Raw genomic sequence first — 17,319 nt, 5'->3', positions numbered from 1 at the left:
GCGTCCATTATCCGGAATGATCTAAAATCCGGACCTTAAAGCCACAAACATTTTTTTTTTTTTTTTTTTGGTATGCTTTAAGCATTCACATTTCATTTTCCCTTCCATAATAAAACATGTGGAGATTTTCATTTAAAAATTCCGATTCTTAATTTCACTCAGGCACTTAATAAAATACCTCGTTATGGAAAAACAATCATGTAAGCATAATTTTATATAAGAGATACTATGATTTTACAAATATATAATAACATACATACAAAAAAATGTGACATAAAAACTAACAAGTACCTAATTTCTAAAAACAAAGAAAAATATAAGATAATTTTATTTGTTAATATGTTATAGAATATAATGATAAAAATGATAATCCCATGTGATATTAACAACAGACAGCATACCATTTTATAAATTTTAATTAAAAGACACACATACAAAATAAATCAGTGTATTTTTAAATACATAGTAAGGAAGGTACATGAAATTCAGATTTTATCTGCTGTTAAATACTCATGTTGTTAAATACATAATATACAAGCATCACATAAATGAAAGGTAAAACAACCTTTTCTAAGTAATAATTCTTTTTAATACAAAATATAAAAATAGTACTGAAAAACTTGTCCAAACTGGTTATGAAAAACAACTAAGTATACAAAAATATAATAATTATTATTTTATGCATTGTAATTCCACCCAATATTTTCACAATTACAGCTGCCCTATAAAAAAGAGTATTTTATTTTATTAGTTATGAATAAGATGATTTAATAAGACAACTGATGAAAATGAATTTTTAATAGTGTACACAACATTCTCATAGTACATGAAAAAATATTACAAGTATCATTTCAGAATGATATGAAATTGATAACTTCTTTATTTGGATGTAAATACATAAGTACTTTTTTTTCTTTTCTTCCCCCCTCTTTTTTCATGGTAGAATAATTCTTATGGAATGCATCAGGATTACTAAGTATGAGTAAGATGGTTCAATAAAATAATCAATGCAAACACGTTTCTAATATTATACACAGTATTCTCTTAGTACACTTAATTTATATTATATAATTCAAGCTATTAACTACAACAGTGATTTTGATGTAAAACATATTAATATAATATTTAACTTATTATTTTAAATTCTGTTTTTAGCTATTCAATTTTGCAATTTTCTTAAGCTTTTAAACATAACAGAAAAATTAATAATTAATATGCATATAACAGGAATGGCCAAACTTCATTGCAATAAAAACCACATTTAAGGATTCAGGAAATTTCGTGAGCTGCAACTAAATTTTCCAACAACCAGAATTTTGCATTTTTTATATAATTGATGTAATTACATATAAATACTGGTAACAGTGTTTTCCAGTTCAATATTCAGAAACATTTATTGCTATAAAATACAGTATCAAGTCTGAAATCCGGACGTCCATTATCCGGAATGATCTAAAATCCGGACCTCAAAGCCACAAACACTTTTTTTTTTGGTATGCTTTACGCATTCACATTTGATTTTTCCTTCCATAATAAGACATGTGGAGATTTTCATTTAAAAATTCAGATTCTTAATTTCACTTAGGCACTTAATAAAATACCTTGTTATGGAAAAACAATCATGTAAGCATAATTTTGTGACATTGATAATTTGGCTCTGTAGCTGAGTATCTGTTTGGCATACATCTCAAATGTTCAGTTCCATTTACCACTGTCCGCCATACTTACCGAAACATTCACTTATTTTATATCCCTGACGTCGACCTGGTGAGTCATTATTATATTTTGCTTTCATCACCGCATGTTTATCCAGAGTTCATAGCCATATTTTAGTTAAAAAAATAAGCACCTATAAGCACTTTTCAAGCACATTTTAAGAAAAAAAAAATAAGCGCCTGTCTAATTACATTATACACAACTGCATAACCTTAAAAGAAAAATTAGACTTGCAATTCAAAATATGAGCAATGCAATATTTATTAAAAGAATAAGCATTACCTAAACCATGGAAAACAATTACCTTTTTTTTTTAAATTTTAAATGACAGTTCAATTTACAGAATTCGTTTACAATGAGAGAAAAAAAAAACTATGCAGAACTAAACTATATTACAAGATTTAATGATGAAATTTCAGTTCAAAATATAGAAAATAAATAATAATAAGCCATATTAATTGTATTCGCTTGGCACCTAATAATAAATACAATTTATTTTTCCTCTTATATTGATATTTAAAGAATTTAACTTAAATCAAAATTCTGAACATTTTCTAAATTTTCATTGCATAACTGTTTTTCCTTAACATATATTCCAAGCAAAGTAATTTAAGTAAAAAAGAGGAACATTTCTGAAATCAGGAGACGGGAAATTGCTTCATCCTTTAACAGTAAAAGCTTAACTAGCCCACATACTCGGAAATTGCCGAATATTCCGTATAGTCGAGCGTAAGTGGAAAAAGAGGAGGAGGGGAGATTGTAGCCGTTTTTTTAGATTGCTCGGCTAAATAAATGATTTTGACATTCCGATATGTGCTTCATATAAAAATAGACCAACGGAATTGAGAAATATTCTGCTTAGAAAGAACAGTAAAACTCTTTTAAGTGTTCATAAATAAATCTCAGACTGAACATCAAAATTAATTATCTCTGCAAAATACCGCAAACGTTATTGCGCAATACGTGCGGCGTAATTCTTCCATACGTGATATTACGCAATCGGAATCAACAGCTGCCGGTATTCGGACAATAAAGAACTAAATAAAGGAAAAGAAAGAGACTTACTAATCTGGGGTGTTTTTGATTCTAATTTTGAACAGACCGTTAAAATTTCCAGAATAGAATCATTTTTCGCTTGGGTTGGGTAGACCACAAAACTTTTAGTCCTATTCAATCCAGATTGGACAGTGACAAAAAAAAAAAAAAAAAAAAAAAAAAAAAAAAAAAAAAAGAAGTCCGCTGCTTCAATATTACAGATTTTGCGGAGAAAGGAGAGAACCTCCTAACCTCTGTACTGTATAATGTATTGGCAAAAAAGAAAAGAAATTATTATGACTATTCGATTACTTTCCTTTTATTTAAGCCATTCCGAATATTATTCCTTAGAAAGCTAATCTGTGTAAAAAAAAAAAAAAAAAAAAAACATTTTTGGAAGTTTATCTACACTTCAGTAGCTACTGCAACTATATTATAAATATTCATACATGTGGCTCACAATATAAGCATAACGATCATAATAAACACGAATATGAACTGACCACGCGGTACGAGAATGTAAATTATTAAAATCTTGATAGAAATTCAAACATGTGTAGTATTTGGGTGGGAGGAAAAGAATACCGAATGTATTGGAATTTCTACGGTTTTCGCAATTCTTTGACCAATAGAACGACGTGCACCTGTCTGTACTCTCGCGCGCACCATAGGTTACATTAATGCGGAGAAAGGGGGAAAAGCTATTTCCGGGAATATGATTCACCATCTGATGTTCCATGTAAGGAAGAAAAGTTGTTTATTTAGTTTCGGCTTTGGTACAGGGGGAATATCGCGTTCATTAAAAAAAGAATTAAAAGCAAAAAATAAGCACTAAAAACAAAAAAAATAAGGGCTTTAAAGAAAAAGTAAGCACATATAAGGGCCTTTATATTTTATTTTCAAATATAAGGACTTATAAGCACTTGTAAGGACCGCTTCGAACCCTGTTATCAGTACATGACAGCTTCAGTAATAACTCATGCAATGATGTCTATTTATATATATATATATTAGTAATTGAATAACAAGAGTATGGCAACCTTTTATGCTAGTATAGTAAATAGTTAAACTAATACAATTCAGTATACAACAAGAGCATGACAAAATTCAGCGAAACAATTTAGCTTTCGTCGCCAACCTTGTGATACACAGCCAATTATCAGGGTTCGTACATATTTCTGCACACGGAAATTAAGTACTTTTAAGGACCATTTGAAAAAAATTAAGGACATATTAGCAAATGGGTTGAATAAATTCAATTAAAAATATTATCTATGCCTGAATTTCACTTCGGTAATGCCATCTTAGAAATCAAATAGATCCTTAAGTAGTGTGCATTATTACTAAACATGAATTAATCAACATAATTATCAATAAGTTTGAGAATAAAATAAACTTTATGCAATTTATCAAGTAGCATTAAATATTTTACACTTTTAGTTGGACATATTTTAAAGAAGATAAGTGACATATACGTTTTACTAACAGTTAGCTGTTTTATGTTCATTTTTTTTTTTAATGTCTCTTTTTGTCACATACCTGGTCAGTCACCAGTTTGTCCCATACCTGGCCACATATCTGTAAGTAGCAGTTAGATTTTATGTCAAACGGCATACCTATGAGGGTTTACTTAAAATGAGAAGTAAGATCATAATCAGCATGATTCATAATATAAAACTCAATGTTATCACCGCTGCTGCTTGTCTAGAGAAAGATCCGCTGATTAGAACAAACCTGAAAGGCCTGATGTAGGCACGGTTGGCAAGTGTTGAAAGTTAGTCAGGATCTGTTTAATGCAGTTAGTGACGTAGCTTTGTGTAGAACTCCAGGGGTTGTAACCCAGTTAATATACTTTAAGGTTCCAATAAGTCATTAAAATACCTAGTTGTTCTGTATTATTTTAAGTCTCATTAGATGCAAAGAATAAGTTTTACAAGAATTTTTACATTTTTGTGTTTTATCTTGTGATCACAGTGAGTATTAATGAAGGGCAATAACTCCCTTTAATATGTAGAAATAATTTTTAAGGGTAACCAATTAGTTATAAGTAATTAAATTAGGTAGTTAGATAACCTTAAGTCATTATGGATTTACATGGCCACTATTAAATTTTATTTTTTAACTATCTTTGTTAAAATAGCCCTATTTAAATCAAAATCTATTAAAATTTCACAGTTTAAAATAGATGTAATTTATGACATTGATTCATAAACAATATTAGGATAATTACACAATAAAAGCTATGATAAATTTACACTTTGTAACAACAACACTCAACAAAATATTTATCCGTCATTTTAATTTGAAGCCTTTCCTAACATTTTGGCTATTTTATATGGATTTTCTTCTATTTAAGCTTCTTTTCTGTCAATTAAAGATTTGTCTCAATATGCAAACTAATGCTCTCGCTAGTTTCTGCGTGTTTTATCTCCTAACTTGTCAACCTCTACATAATGTACCTATGAGGGATTACTTGATCTGGTAAAAGTTAAATAGTCCCAAACCCCCGACAAACCTGAAGCTAATTATCGCTATGGCTGAAAATAACAACAATATCAGACAAAGGTTTAAATAAGCTTTTTATTTAAAAAGAACTTAGAACACAAAGGCATGTTCTGATGCTAACAAAATCAGCTACAGCTCACGGCCACGTAATTAAACACGAACAGTCAAATTCAAACTAAAAGTGTGAACTAGTGGTCAAAGATTATACAATTTAATTTTATTTTAATCTGGCTCAGTATATCATATGAGGAAATAGAAACGGAAAATTATAATAAAGGCTAAAATCATAAACAATTGGGTAATTTACATAATAATAACTGCACATATCTTTGAAGAATAATTTTCTTTATGTATTCAATTTCTTTCTTCAACACATTTCATTTCCATTTTAGAATTTTGGGATTTAATTAAGGATTTCTACTATTCTAAAAAACACTAAATGCATTTAGAATGTATAGAAAAAGTGGCTAATTTTATTTCTTTAGCAATATGAACATTCAGAAGAAATATGAAATATATATATAGTGTAAAGGCCGTTTACAGAGCTGGTGTGGCAGAATTTAGTGACACACCGAACAACAAAATCTAGAAATGGCAAAAATTTTGGAATTTAGAGCAAGCATTGGAAGCAGAATTTAAAAAGGCACTAAGCAGAATTTAGGATCCCCAGAAATTGCATCAGGAGAAAATGCCTAGTATCAGCTCAATACAATTACCTTCACGTATAAGACGCAGGTAACTTTTTTGAGATCAAATTTAGAAAGGAAAGTGTGTCTTATATGCCGTCAAATACTCCAGGGGTTGTAATGTAAGGGGAAAATGCCTAATGCCAGCTATGTGTATGATGCATTAAGACATATTAGATGAATCTTTTTAAATTGTAAGTTTTCAATTTCTTTATTAATAAAAAAATCCCTTTCTATAATGTCTGCCCATGTGATAACATTAGAAGCATTTTTGATATTTTCCATCCTTGTGTCTAGTGAAAAGTAAAAATAAAAGGAAGATAAACATGTTAAGAAAAAGATTATAGTATCAGATGTAAAACATTCAAATATTATGTTTTCATTTTTCTTTCAGAAACTCTCCAAACAGTAAGAAATTCATCTCAAACTTTCTGTAAAATACATCCATTACATGTTGATACCATGGAGACATTTTTCATTTGTCACATATTTCTCGAAATCTTCCAGAATCTTGCCTTCAAATCCTTCTAAACTTTCCAAACTGCAATATCTAAAATCCTAAAGAAAAATTATCTGTACCAATTCTGTAACAGCAAAAAGCCAGAAATACTTTGGAAAAAATATAGGAGGGGAAAAGTGTAAAATTAATTTTATAGAGAAAACTGATGCATATTCTGAGAATTTTGAATATTCTGAGACAATTACATGAGAAAAACGTTTACTATGAAAAAATTAAAAAGAAGACATTTTTAATTAATTACATAGCTAATTTTCAGGGTTCGTACACATTTCTGCACATGGAAATTAAGTACTTTTAAGGACCATTAATGAAAAAATTAAGGACCTATGAGCAAATGGGAACTGAATAAATTCAATTGAAGATATTATCTATGCCTGAATTTCCCTTTTGCAATAACATCCTAAAAATAAAATAGATCCCTAAGTAGTACGCATTATTACTAAACATGAATTCATTAACATAATTGCTAATAAGTTTGAAAATAAAAATAAACTTTATACAATTTATCAAGTTGCATTAAATATTTTACACTTATAATTGTTGGTCATATTTGAAAGAAGATAAGTGACATTTACGTTTTACTAACATTTAACTTTATGTTGATTTTTTTTTATGTCTCATTTTGTCACATACTTGGTCAGTCTAGAAGTTTAGTAAATAAGCAGGCAGATTTTATGTCAAACTGAATAGGTTAAAATGAGAAGTAAGATCATAATCAGCATGATTCATAACCAAAAGACTGAATGTTGTCACTGCTGCTGCTTGTCTAGAGAGAGACTTGCTGATTAGAACAAACCTGAAAGGCCTGATGTAGGTAAGATTGGCAAGTGTTGAATGTTAGTCAGGCTCTGTTTGATGCAGTTAAGTGTTGTAGCTTCGTGTACATATCCAGGGATTGTAACCCAGTTAATATACTTTATGGTTCCAATAAGCCATTAAAGCACCAGAGGTGATAAGTTGTTTTGTATTATTTTAAGTCTAAATAGACGCATAGTAGAATATGTTTTACTTGAATTTTTACATTTTTATATTTTATCTTGTGACCACAGCGAGTATTAATAAAAGGCAGTAACTCGCTTTAATATGTAGAGATAATTTTTAAGGGTAAGCAGTTAGTTATAAATAACTAAATTAAGTAGTTTGATAACCTTAGTCATTATGAATTTACATGACCACTATTAAATTTTATTTTTTAACAATATTTGTTAAAAAATCCCTATTAAAATCAAAATCTAATGAAACTTCACAGTTAACTGTGAAATTTTATTTAATAAGATATTAAGATTCTTAAATGATATTAAGATAATTACGCATTAAAAGCTACAGAGCATTTATGTTTTATAACAACAGTCAACAAAATATTTATCGGTCATTTTAATTTGAAACCTTCCCAGACATTTTGGCTAGTTTACATCGATTTCCTACTCTTTAAAGCATCTTTTCTAACAATTAGAGATTTGTCTCAATATGCAAATCAATGCTCTCACTAGTTTCTGCGTCTTTATCTCCTAACTTGTCAACCTCTCCACAATGTACCTATGAGGGTTTAATTGATCTGGTAAAAGTTAAATAGTCCAAAACTCCCGACAGGCGTGAAGCATATTATCGCTATGTCTGAATTGGGTTATTCAATTATAGCAAAGCACACAAGGGCTATCTGCCTAAAGGAAGGGATGCCTTTGTGGAGGACTTTCTAAGTGAAACTGGCTCGCATACACGTTACACATGAGGAAAACCACGAAAACGCCCATACAGCCAGCCTGTTTGCGGGTTTCGAACCTCAGACCGAACTACCAGTGTTCAACGTCTTTACCGCTCGGCCTGTGGTGGGCCTTGCTATGTCTGAAATTAACTACAATATCAGACAAAGGTTTAAATAAGCCACTTATTTAAAAATAGCTTAGAATATAAAGGCATGTTCTGATGCTAACAAAATCAATTAAAGCTCATGGTGACGTAATTAAACAAGAACAGTCAAATTCAAACTAATAATGTGGACTTGTAATCAAAGATTATACAATTTAATTTTAATTTAATCTGGCTCAATAACTTTATCATATGAGGAAATTGAAATGGGGAATTAAAGTAAAGGTTGAAATCATAAACGATTGGGTAATTTACATAATAACAACTGCAGATATCTTTGAAGAAAAATTTCCTTTATGTGTTCAGTTTCTTTCTTCAACACGTTCCTTTTCATTTTAGAATTTTTGGATTTAATTAAGGATTTCTGATATTCTAAAGAACACTAAATGCATTTAGAATGTACAGAAAAAGGCGGCTAATTTTATTTCTTTAGTAATATGAACATTCGGAAGCAATATGAAAAATATATAGTAAAGGCCGGTTAGGGCTGATGTGGCAGAATTTCTAGAATTTAGTGACAGACCGAGCAACAAAATCTAGAAATGGTAAAACTCTTAGAATTTAGAGCAGGCATTGGAAGCAGAATTTAGAAAGGCACTAGGCAGCAGAATTTAGGATCCACAGAGATTGCATCAGGTGGGAAAATGCCTAGTGCCAGCTATGTGTATGATGCATTAAGAAATATTAGATGAATCTTTTAAATTGAAGTTTTCAATTTCTTTATTAATAAAAAATCTCTTTCTATAATGCTTGATAAGATCAGAAGCATTTTTGATATTTTCCATGCTTCTGTCTAGTGAAAAGTAGAGAAAATAAAGAGAAGATAACTATGTTAAGATTTTAGTATCAGAAGTAAAACATTCAAATATTATGTTTCCATTGTTCTTCCAGATGTTCTCCAAAAGTTAAGAAATTCATTGCAAACTTTCTGTAAAATACATCCATTATGTATTGATACCATGGAGGCATTTTTCATTTTGTCATATATTTCTCGAATCTTCTAGAATCATGGGTCTATAAATCTTGCCTTCAAATCCTTCTAAACTTTCAAAGCTGCAATGTCTAAAATCCTAAAGAAAAATTATCCCTACCAATTCTGTAACAGCAAAAAGCCAGAAATATTTTGGGAAAAAATAGGAGAGAAAAAGTATAAAATTAATTTTATAGAGAAAACTGATGCACATTCTGCGAATTTTGAATATTCTGAGACAATTACATGGGAAAAACTCTTACTATGAAAAAAATTAAAAACAAGACATTTTTAATTAAATACATAGCTAATTTTGCTTTTGCTAACACCTGTTTCGTAAATTGTGCTTTATAGCATTATATCTTGTTTATTTTTCAGTTTTAAAATATTGTATAAGTTGCCAAAATGAAACTTTATATTACAGCGAAAAATAAAAATGCTTTATTTAATGTTATTTTTTAAATATGATTTCAATATATTATCATTATTTTAATAAAATTTGTCAATGTTATAATGTTTAAAAAAAAAAAAAAATCATTGAAAAATTCTCAGCTCTCGGAATTAAAAAGTTTCTGTAGAAATTAATCTTAACCCATTCCCTGCCATGATCCCCATATGGGGATCGCCTACATTTGTATACATTGTGACGTCATGTTGCACCTGGGTGGTCCCTTACGGGTGGTCATGCTTTCCTGAAGATTGCAACTAAAGGTAGAAATCTTAAACAAACACGTGGACTCAGTTGAGCTCACGAGTTTATTTTTCTTGCTCTCTCATTACTTTTCACGAATACTACTCAAATAAATACGGTTATTTTCAAAGCACAAAAAAGTTACTTAAGAAACAATTATTTTGTTCTACTGAATTTCCCTTGATCACTGGTAAGTAATTAATGTATTTATATATTATTTATCCTCATACTGTAATTTGGATGGTTACAATGAACCTAGATATATCGATCCCTGTTTGGGGATCATGGCTGATACTGACTAAAATTGTAAAAAAAAACTGTTTTTCTTTTTTTTTCCAGGAAATGTCGCGTAAAAGATATCTTTCTTTAAAAGAACTTGTAAATTCTGATGATTTTTATGCATCTGACTATAATAGCCCCATAGATATTGTTGAAATTCCACCAGAGCGGGTTGATGAGATTTCAGATAATGAGGACATGGATGACAACGTAATTGATGACGAAGAACCACTTGATGTTCCCGGGTGTGTTGAAATTCACCGTGTGGCAGGATTTGAGGAAAATATTTTAGTGAATGCAACTGAATCTTCAGCAAATGAAGTAACAAAAGGTACTGACTTACCACCTGCTAAAAAGAGAAAAGAAGTATTGACTTCCAATTGGAAAAAGAAGCAACCTAAGTACTCGAAACTATATGAAAATTCTGACGTTATAGAGAAAAGGCAAAATGATGTCATTAGAAAACTCAAGGAAAATCCCCGGTAGAGTGTTTTGAAGTACGTTTTGATAATGAAACTGTCACCTATATTGTCCAGCAGTCTGTAATATACGCCAGACAGAAAAACAATCACCAATTTCAGCTTTCTGATAACTGCCTAAAAAAATTATTGGAATACTTCTTTTCACTGGCTATCATTCACTTCTGCAAGAACAATTATATTGATGTGAAGACGAAGACATGAACATTCTGTGTGTTAGAGCATGCATGAGTCGGAATAGGTAACTGGAAATTAAACGCTACCTACATATCGGTGACAACTCCGATTTAGAAAGGATTCCACTAGGTGAACGTGTTAACCTCTTCAAGATTCGGCCATTGATTGACAAGTTGAATGACAAATTTCAACAATTTCGGGTGTTTTCAGAAAGTTTGAGTATTGACGAACAAATGGTTCGTTACTTTGGACATCACTACCTCAAACAATTTATACGTGGTAAGCCAGTGCGGTTTGGGTTCAAACAATGGGCTATCTGTTGTTCACAAACTGGATATTGTTATCAGACTCAAGTGTATGAAGGCAAATCAAAGAAATTAGAAGATGATGAAAGCATCAGTTGGCTTGGGACATATGTTGTCCTTCAGATGGTATCTATTCTTCAGACACCAAATGCTCATAAAGTTTACTTCAACAATTTTTTCACAGGATTTTCTCTGATGAAAAATTTGCAGGACATTGACATTAGAGCAACAGGAACTGTTCGATTCAAGAGAATAAACAAATGCCCTATTGCAACAGACAAAGAGATAAGGAAAAAAGAACGTGGGCATATGACTACAGATTTGATTCCCGAAATGAAATTTTAGCTATCACGTGGAATGACAACAGTTGTGTAAGGCTTCTGTCTAATCACCAAACTATCGAACCAATATCAGAGGTGAAGCGATGGCGTAGAACAGAGAAGAAAGATATTCAAGTACCACAACCCAAACTGATATTAGAATATAACGAATACATGGGTGGAGTAGACAAGATGGATTGGAATGTTCAAAAATACAGAATCAGAATAAGGGGGGAAAAAATGGTGTTTTCCTTTGCCTACTAATGCCATCGGCGTAACACTGGTTAACGCCCACGCACTGTATTGTATTTCAAATGATAAAATTCCATTGCTAGATTTTAGGAGGATGGTTGCTAGAGGATATCTTGCTTTATCTTCAGAACTCTCAGATGCAAAAAAGAATGGAAGGAATTCTTTCACTAAAGCATCAATTAATCGTGTTCCTACTGTTATCAGAACATCTGGTAATCATTATATTGAACGGACCGAAAATGGTAAACAAAAGAAAATGTGCAGTGTGCAAAACAAATGCAAGAAAACAATGTGGAAAATGTACTGTTGGATTACACGTAGACTGTTTTGAACGCTGACATTAAAAGTAGATAGTATCAGCCATGATCCCCATTTGGGGATCGGACATAAATTTAAAATTTCTGAAAAAAAAATTGACGCATTTATGAGAAAAACATATTTTTCTTATTATTTAGATGTAAACTAACAGAAATAAAATAAAAATTTGGCAGTTAATTGGTTAAAGTCGCCAAATTTAGAACCGTTTAATAAAAGAATTCACATCCCCAAAAGCGAAAAGTTGTTTAAGAGCTGTTTACTAGAAAAAATTAATTTCGAAATGCTTATGTTTCGCTTAGAAGTTCTAGTACCCCATCATTTATATTAGGAATAGAAACAAATTATAACTCATGAACCCATTCAAAAGATAACCATATATACGGCAGTGAATCGCCAAAAATATTCTTCAAAATGCTAATTTACACTCAAAATGGCAGTCATAAAAACAGCCAGAAATTTCAGATGATTAAAATTAAGGACCTTCTGCTGATTTTGTTCAAAATTAAGGACTTTTAAGGACCAAAAATCGATTCCAAAAAATCTAAGGACCGTACAAACCCTGAATTTTGCTTTTGCTAAGAGCTGTTTCGTAAATTATGCTTTATAGCATTATACCTTGTTTATTTTTCAGATTTAAAATATTGTATAATTAGTTGCCAAAATTAAACATTATAATATGACAGAGGAAAAATAAAAATGTTTTATTTTAATGTTATTTTTTAAATATAATTTCAATATATTACCATTATTTTAATGAAGTTTATCAATGTTATTATGTTTAAAAAAAATCGTCGAAAAATTCTCAGATCTTGGAATTAAAAAGTTTCCACAGAAACTGATCTTAAAATCGCCAAATTTACAACCATTTAATAAAAGAATTCACATCCCCAAAAGCGAAAAGTTTTTAAGAGCTCTTTACTAGAAAAAATTAATTTTGAAATGCTTATGTTTCACTTCTTGCTTAGAAACTCAAGTATCCCGTCATTTATATTAGAAATAGAAACAAATTATAACCCATGAAACCATTCAAAAGATAACCATATACGTCAGTGAATAGCCAAAAATATTCCTCCAAAATGCTAATTCACACTCAAAATGGCAGTCGTAAAAACAGACAGAAATTTCAGATGATTAAAATTAAGGATCTTCTGCTGATTTTGGCCAAAATTAAGGACCAAAAATCGATTCCAAAAAATTTAAGGACTCTTAAGGACCGTACGAACCACGAATTATGTATAATGAACACTATTAAGCTAGGCTAAAATAATCTTTACTGATTCTAAGGCATTTCAGTTATGTAGCGGACTGCGCTGCTCTACAATCTTTAAGTTTGATTCAGCTTATTATTTTTTGAAGACTTTTATTATTACGGCAATTTTATAAAAACTAAGCTTTTGATTATGTCGAAAAGAGTTCCCAGCTCTGGAGCTGCCTAAGGATCTACAAAGCGAAACCATGTTTTGATGTCCATTAAACAAAAAGTGAAATTGCTGCAAAAAATTGATAAAGGCATATCTGTCTCAAAATTATGCGAGGAGTATGTCATTGGAAAGTCAACTTTACAGTACACTCCCGATTATCTGCGGAATTGGGTGGCGCGGCTGCCGCGGATAACAAAAAACACAGATAATCCGAAAAAAAACTAAAAACGGGTATAGCAAATAAGAAAACAGTCATTCAAACTTTGAAAAATAATTTTATGTACAATAAAACGTAAAATAAACAACAGGAAATGTTTAACTAACGCTTATAATTTAGCTTATTACGCTTAATGTATTCTCCCCACGAAGTCCAATTTTTTTTAATTCCATGTCGCTGCTTAAAACGTGTCAACCAGCCAGAAGACACATCAAAATTTCCTTTCAGGCCTAACAACGCAAAAAAGGTTTTTGTCTTTACTGCAATGATAGGACCATTTACAGGAGTACCTTCTTTTCGAACTTGAGCTAACCACTCTGTCAATGCCATGTCTAGCTCATCAAAGGTAGTTTTTTGCGTTTTCATTGCGGAAGCACTGTTGTTTCCGATATTCCGTAATCCAATTCCATCTGCTGCCTTGTAGCGCCGTTTGCTACTTTGGAAATTAATTCTAGTTTTTGCGCAATCGTCAACACAACCTTCTTTCGTTTCCCTGACATTTTAAATCGGTAACGAAAAACACAATAAAAGATAAGAAATTAACTCCGACCGGTTCGCAAACACTATCAGGCTTAAGCTAACAATGGCGAGTTGGAAGAAATGGACGTGTCAGTAAGATTAAGACGAGAGAAGGCGGTGAAGCGGGAACTGCAAGGGTCAGTAAGAAATCACTTACTCATCAGAGAAGGTTCCGAGAAAGCCTAGGATATTTTTGCCATAAATAAACACAATGTTAGCAAATTTAACGTTTCTCTCAGTTTTGTAAACATTTTTAGTCGAGAGTCTACTGTATATGACATAAGAAAAAAGAAAAACAAACTTTTTTAATTTTTTGTGGAAGCAACTTAAACAACTTACATTGAAAGAAATGTTTAATAAAGTAAACAAATAAATATTAAGCTTTTTTTTAAAATTTTGATACACTTTACATCATAATTGTTCTTTATTTCATAAATTACGATTTCATATGTTTAATTGTATAATTCCTGCATACCATCTTACCAAATTTAAATTGATGATCTAATATACGGAAAAATCCCAAATCCGGAATTGCCAAGTCCCAACGAGTCCGGATTTTGGACTTTGTACTGTAATACAAACTATCATATAATGCAACTGAATAATATTCTTTTTTGAGCATTTTCTTCCAATTTCCAACCTTTCCATTTATAAATATTGACTGGATTCAGCAAAAATAACCTAAACTGAACAAAGACAGTATAATGGTCTTTTCAAGCATAATACAATTAAAAGCTTTGTATTTGTGCAAAAAATAAAGCATCGTTAAATTGATCCAGTGATTTTCCTTTATTTTTCACTGATTTGTACATAGAAAGAAACAACTGAAACAGGAAAAAACAAGCAGATGCTATTTGAGAAAAAAATTTGTTTGAATCTTTCAAAGCACACAACAGCAAATTGCCTAAGGGAGCAATGCTTTTGTTTAGGACTTTCTAAGAGATACCAGTTTGTACATATGCTATTCTAGAAAACTTTTACTGTCAACTTTTTCAAAATTTTGCATAAAAATTGTAATTTAATTTTTCTCATACAATTAATGAGGGTCAATATACTGAAGAACATACCCAAATAATCCATATAATTTTTTAGATGCAAACTGGATAATCAGTTACACTTTCTCCCTTCTATAAATAGAACCCCTGTCTTCTTATTCATATTTAAAGGATTTAAAAAATTCAGAAGTCTTTCAAGATTAGAATTTAAATTCAAGGAAATCCAGGAGCTCTTCCAATTCTTATTTTTTCCCAATACAGGTAAAGAACTGTATATATTTGCAGCACTGTTAGCAAACTTTGAGATACATCATCAGTACATTGTAATGGTATGTACGCTATGTTCCTGTAAAAATTAATATACAAATTAACAACATTGCAAAATGGGTTATAGTCAGAATGAAATTTTACCCTTATCCCCTTCCTAATATTGACTTTATCATGAAAATTCTGAATCGGACATTAAAAACAAAGTTTCAAGAATGTAACTGAATGGTAAAACAGATGGGATGATAAGCCATGCAAAGGAATATTCACATCAATATTCATGCTAAAATTTTTTACAGGAAATATTTTCAGAGAGATATCAAGATTTTACTAACATTTTCAAATATATTACAGAATATTTAATATTGTACATGTCATTATTACAGGTTTATAGGTGAATGTGACTAACATTCTTCTGGAATCCACTCTGCTTCAAAGCGTACAAAAAGATTATCATTTGATGATGCTAAGAAAATTTTAAATTCAGGCTAAACAGGAAAATGTAGCTAAATAGCACAAATAAATATCATGAATGCTGCATATTAATAAAAGAGTGAATAATTCTGCTATTTGTATTTAATTTTTTCTTCATTTTCAATTTTTTTTCTCTTATGCAGTTTTCATAGGTCATGCCACATCTTTCATTATAAGCCTGTTTGATATTGGAACAGCTGAGTTCCAGATTAGAAGGTGTTTCCATAAATTTTTCAATCAAGTCTTGATAAATGCAATTGTGCGTCACACAATGCACCACAGGTCAGGGGTTTGATCCCTGGGCTGGGCAAAGTTGACTCAGCCTTGCATCCCTTAAGTGGGTCGATAAAATTAGTACCAAGTTCGCTTGGGGACTAAACACCGGAGGTCCTGCGACAAGCTGACCACTTGCCCAGGCCATATGCCATTGCATTCTGGGGCCCAAAGGTCAACAAAGCAAAAAAGAGCACTGAAGGCCGTGGCACTGAGTTTAGTTTTTTGATAGATGCACTTTGCAAACCATATATGAAGTCTTAAATTAATTCTTGGTAACCTTAATAGATATATGCATTTACATTACCATATTTGACGGCATATAATACGCACCCTTATTTAGATGGCCACACACACGGACAAAAAAGTTTCAATAGCGTGGTTTCTTTTAGTTCTCATATTTCGTAAAAGCCAAATAAACAATTATTGAATGCAATTACCTTCACATATAAGACACAGGTAACTTTTTTGAGACCAAATTTAGGAAAAAAAGTGCGTCTTATATGCCGTCAAATACGGTATTTGCAGACGAAAGCAAATGTCCATTTGAATGATAAATGTTTGAATTGAGTCTGCAGGTATCTGAGATACTGTGAGTGAAAATTTTCGTGACTCCTATGGAATTTTACAGAGCTTTGAATGAAGATTACAGTAATCAAGCAGTGGATCGTAGTAGTCTTCCAATTTTTATGAAGAATCCGTCAAACGTACAAGTTGACCGAAAGTCAGGAAAACCAGAAATATTAAGAGATGCAGGAATAATGATACTTGTAATAGGCTAGAAAGGAAGAAGCTAATTAAGCAAGAATATAGCAAAGAATATAGCTTGAATATAGCAAAGCTCTTGACAGCTATCTGCTGAAAGACTTTCTAAAGGAAATTAGCTACTATCAAAACCGTGAAAAACAACCTTATATTTAGCGTAGGTATAATGAAACACTCAATCGATTTCGAGGGCAGCTAAAGGTCCCTCCTCATCAGGACAAAGAAATACATAGAAAGAAGAAAATAGTTTCTATGTATTTCTTTGTCCT

The 17,319-nt window shown here is 31.1% G+C and overlaps 1 protein-coding gene across 5 annotated transcripts in view; it reads right to left on the bottom strand.

Annotated features, from left to right (window-relative positions):
• Positions 1–398: 398 nt before the first annotated feature.
• Positions 399–17,319, bottom strand: part of LOC118197266 (uncharacterized) — an 86,367-nt gene continuing 69,446 nt past the window's right edge. For 2 of the 5 annotated variants that reach the window (XM_085823209.1, XM_085823210.1), the window contains exon 9: positions 399–722. The gene's annotated coding sequence lies outside the window, so the exon portion shown is untranslated. The other 3 variants (XM_085823212.1, XM_085823213.1, XM_035368765.2) reach the window with 3 other exon arrangements.

The sequence above is a fragment of the Stegodyphus dumicola genome, chromosome 9 (assembly GCF_044657685.1).
Source record: "Stegodyphus dumicola isolate Sdum_Otavi_A_Nest chromosome 9, ASM4465768v1".
NCBI classification, from domain to species: domain Eukaryota; kingdom Metazoa; phylum Arthropoda; class Arachnida; order Araneae; family Eresidae; genus Stegodyphus; species Stegodyphus dumicola.
Note: the sequence above shows the minus strand (reverse complement) of the source record. Positions and strands in the feature narration are given on the sequence as shown.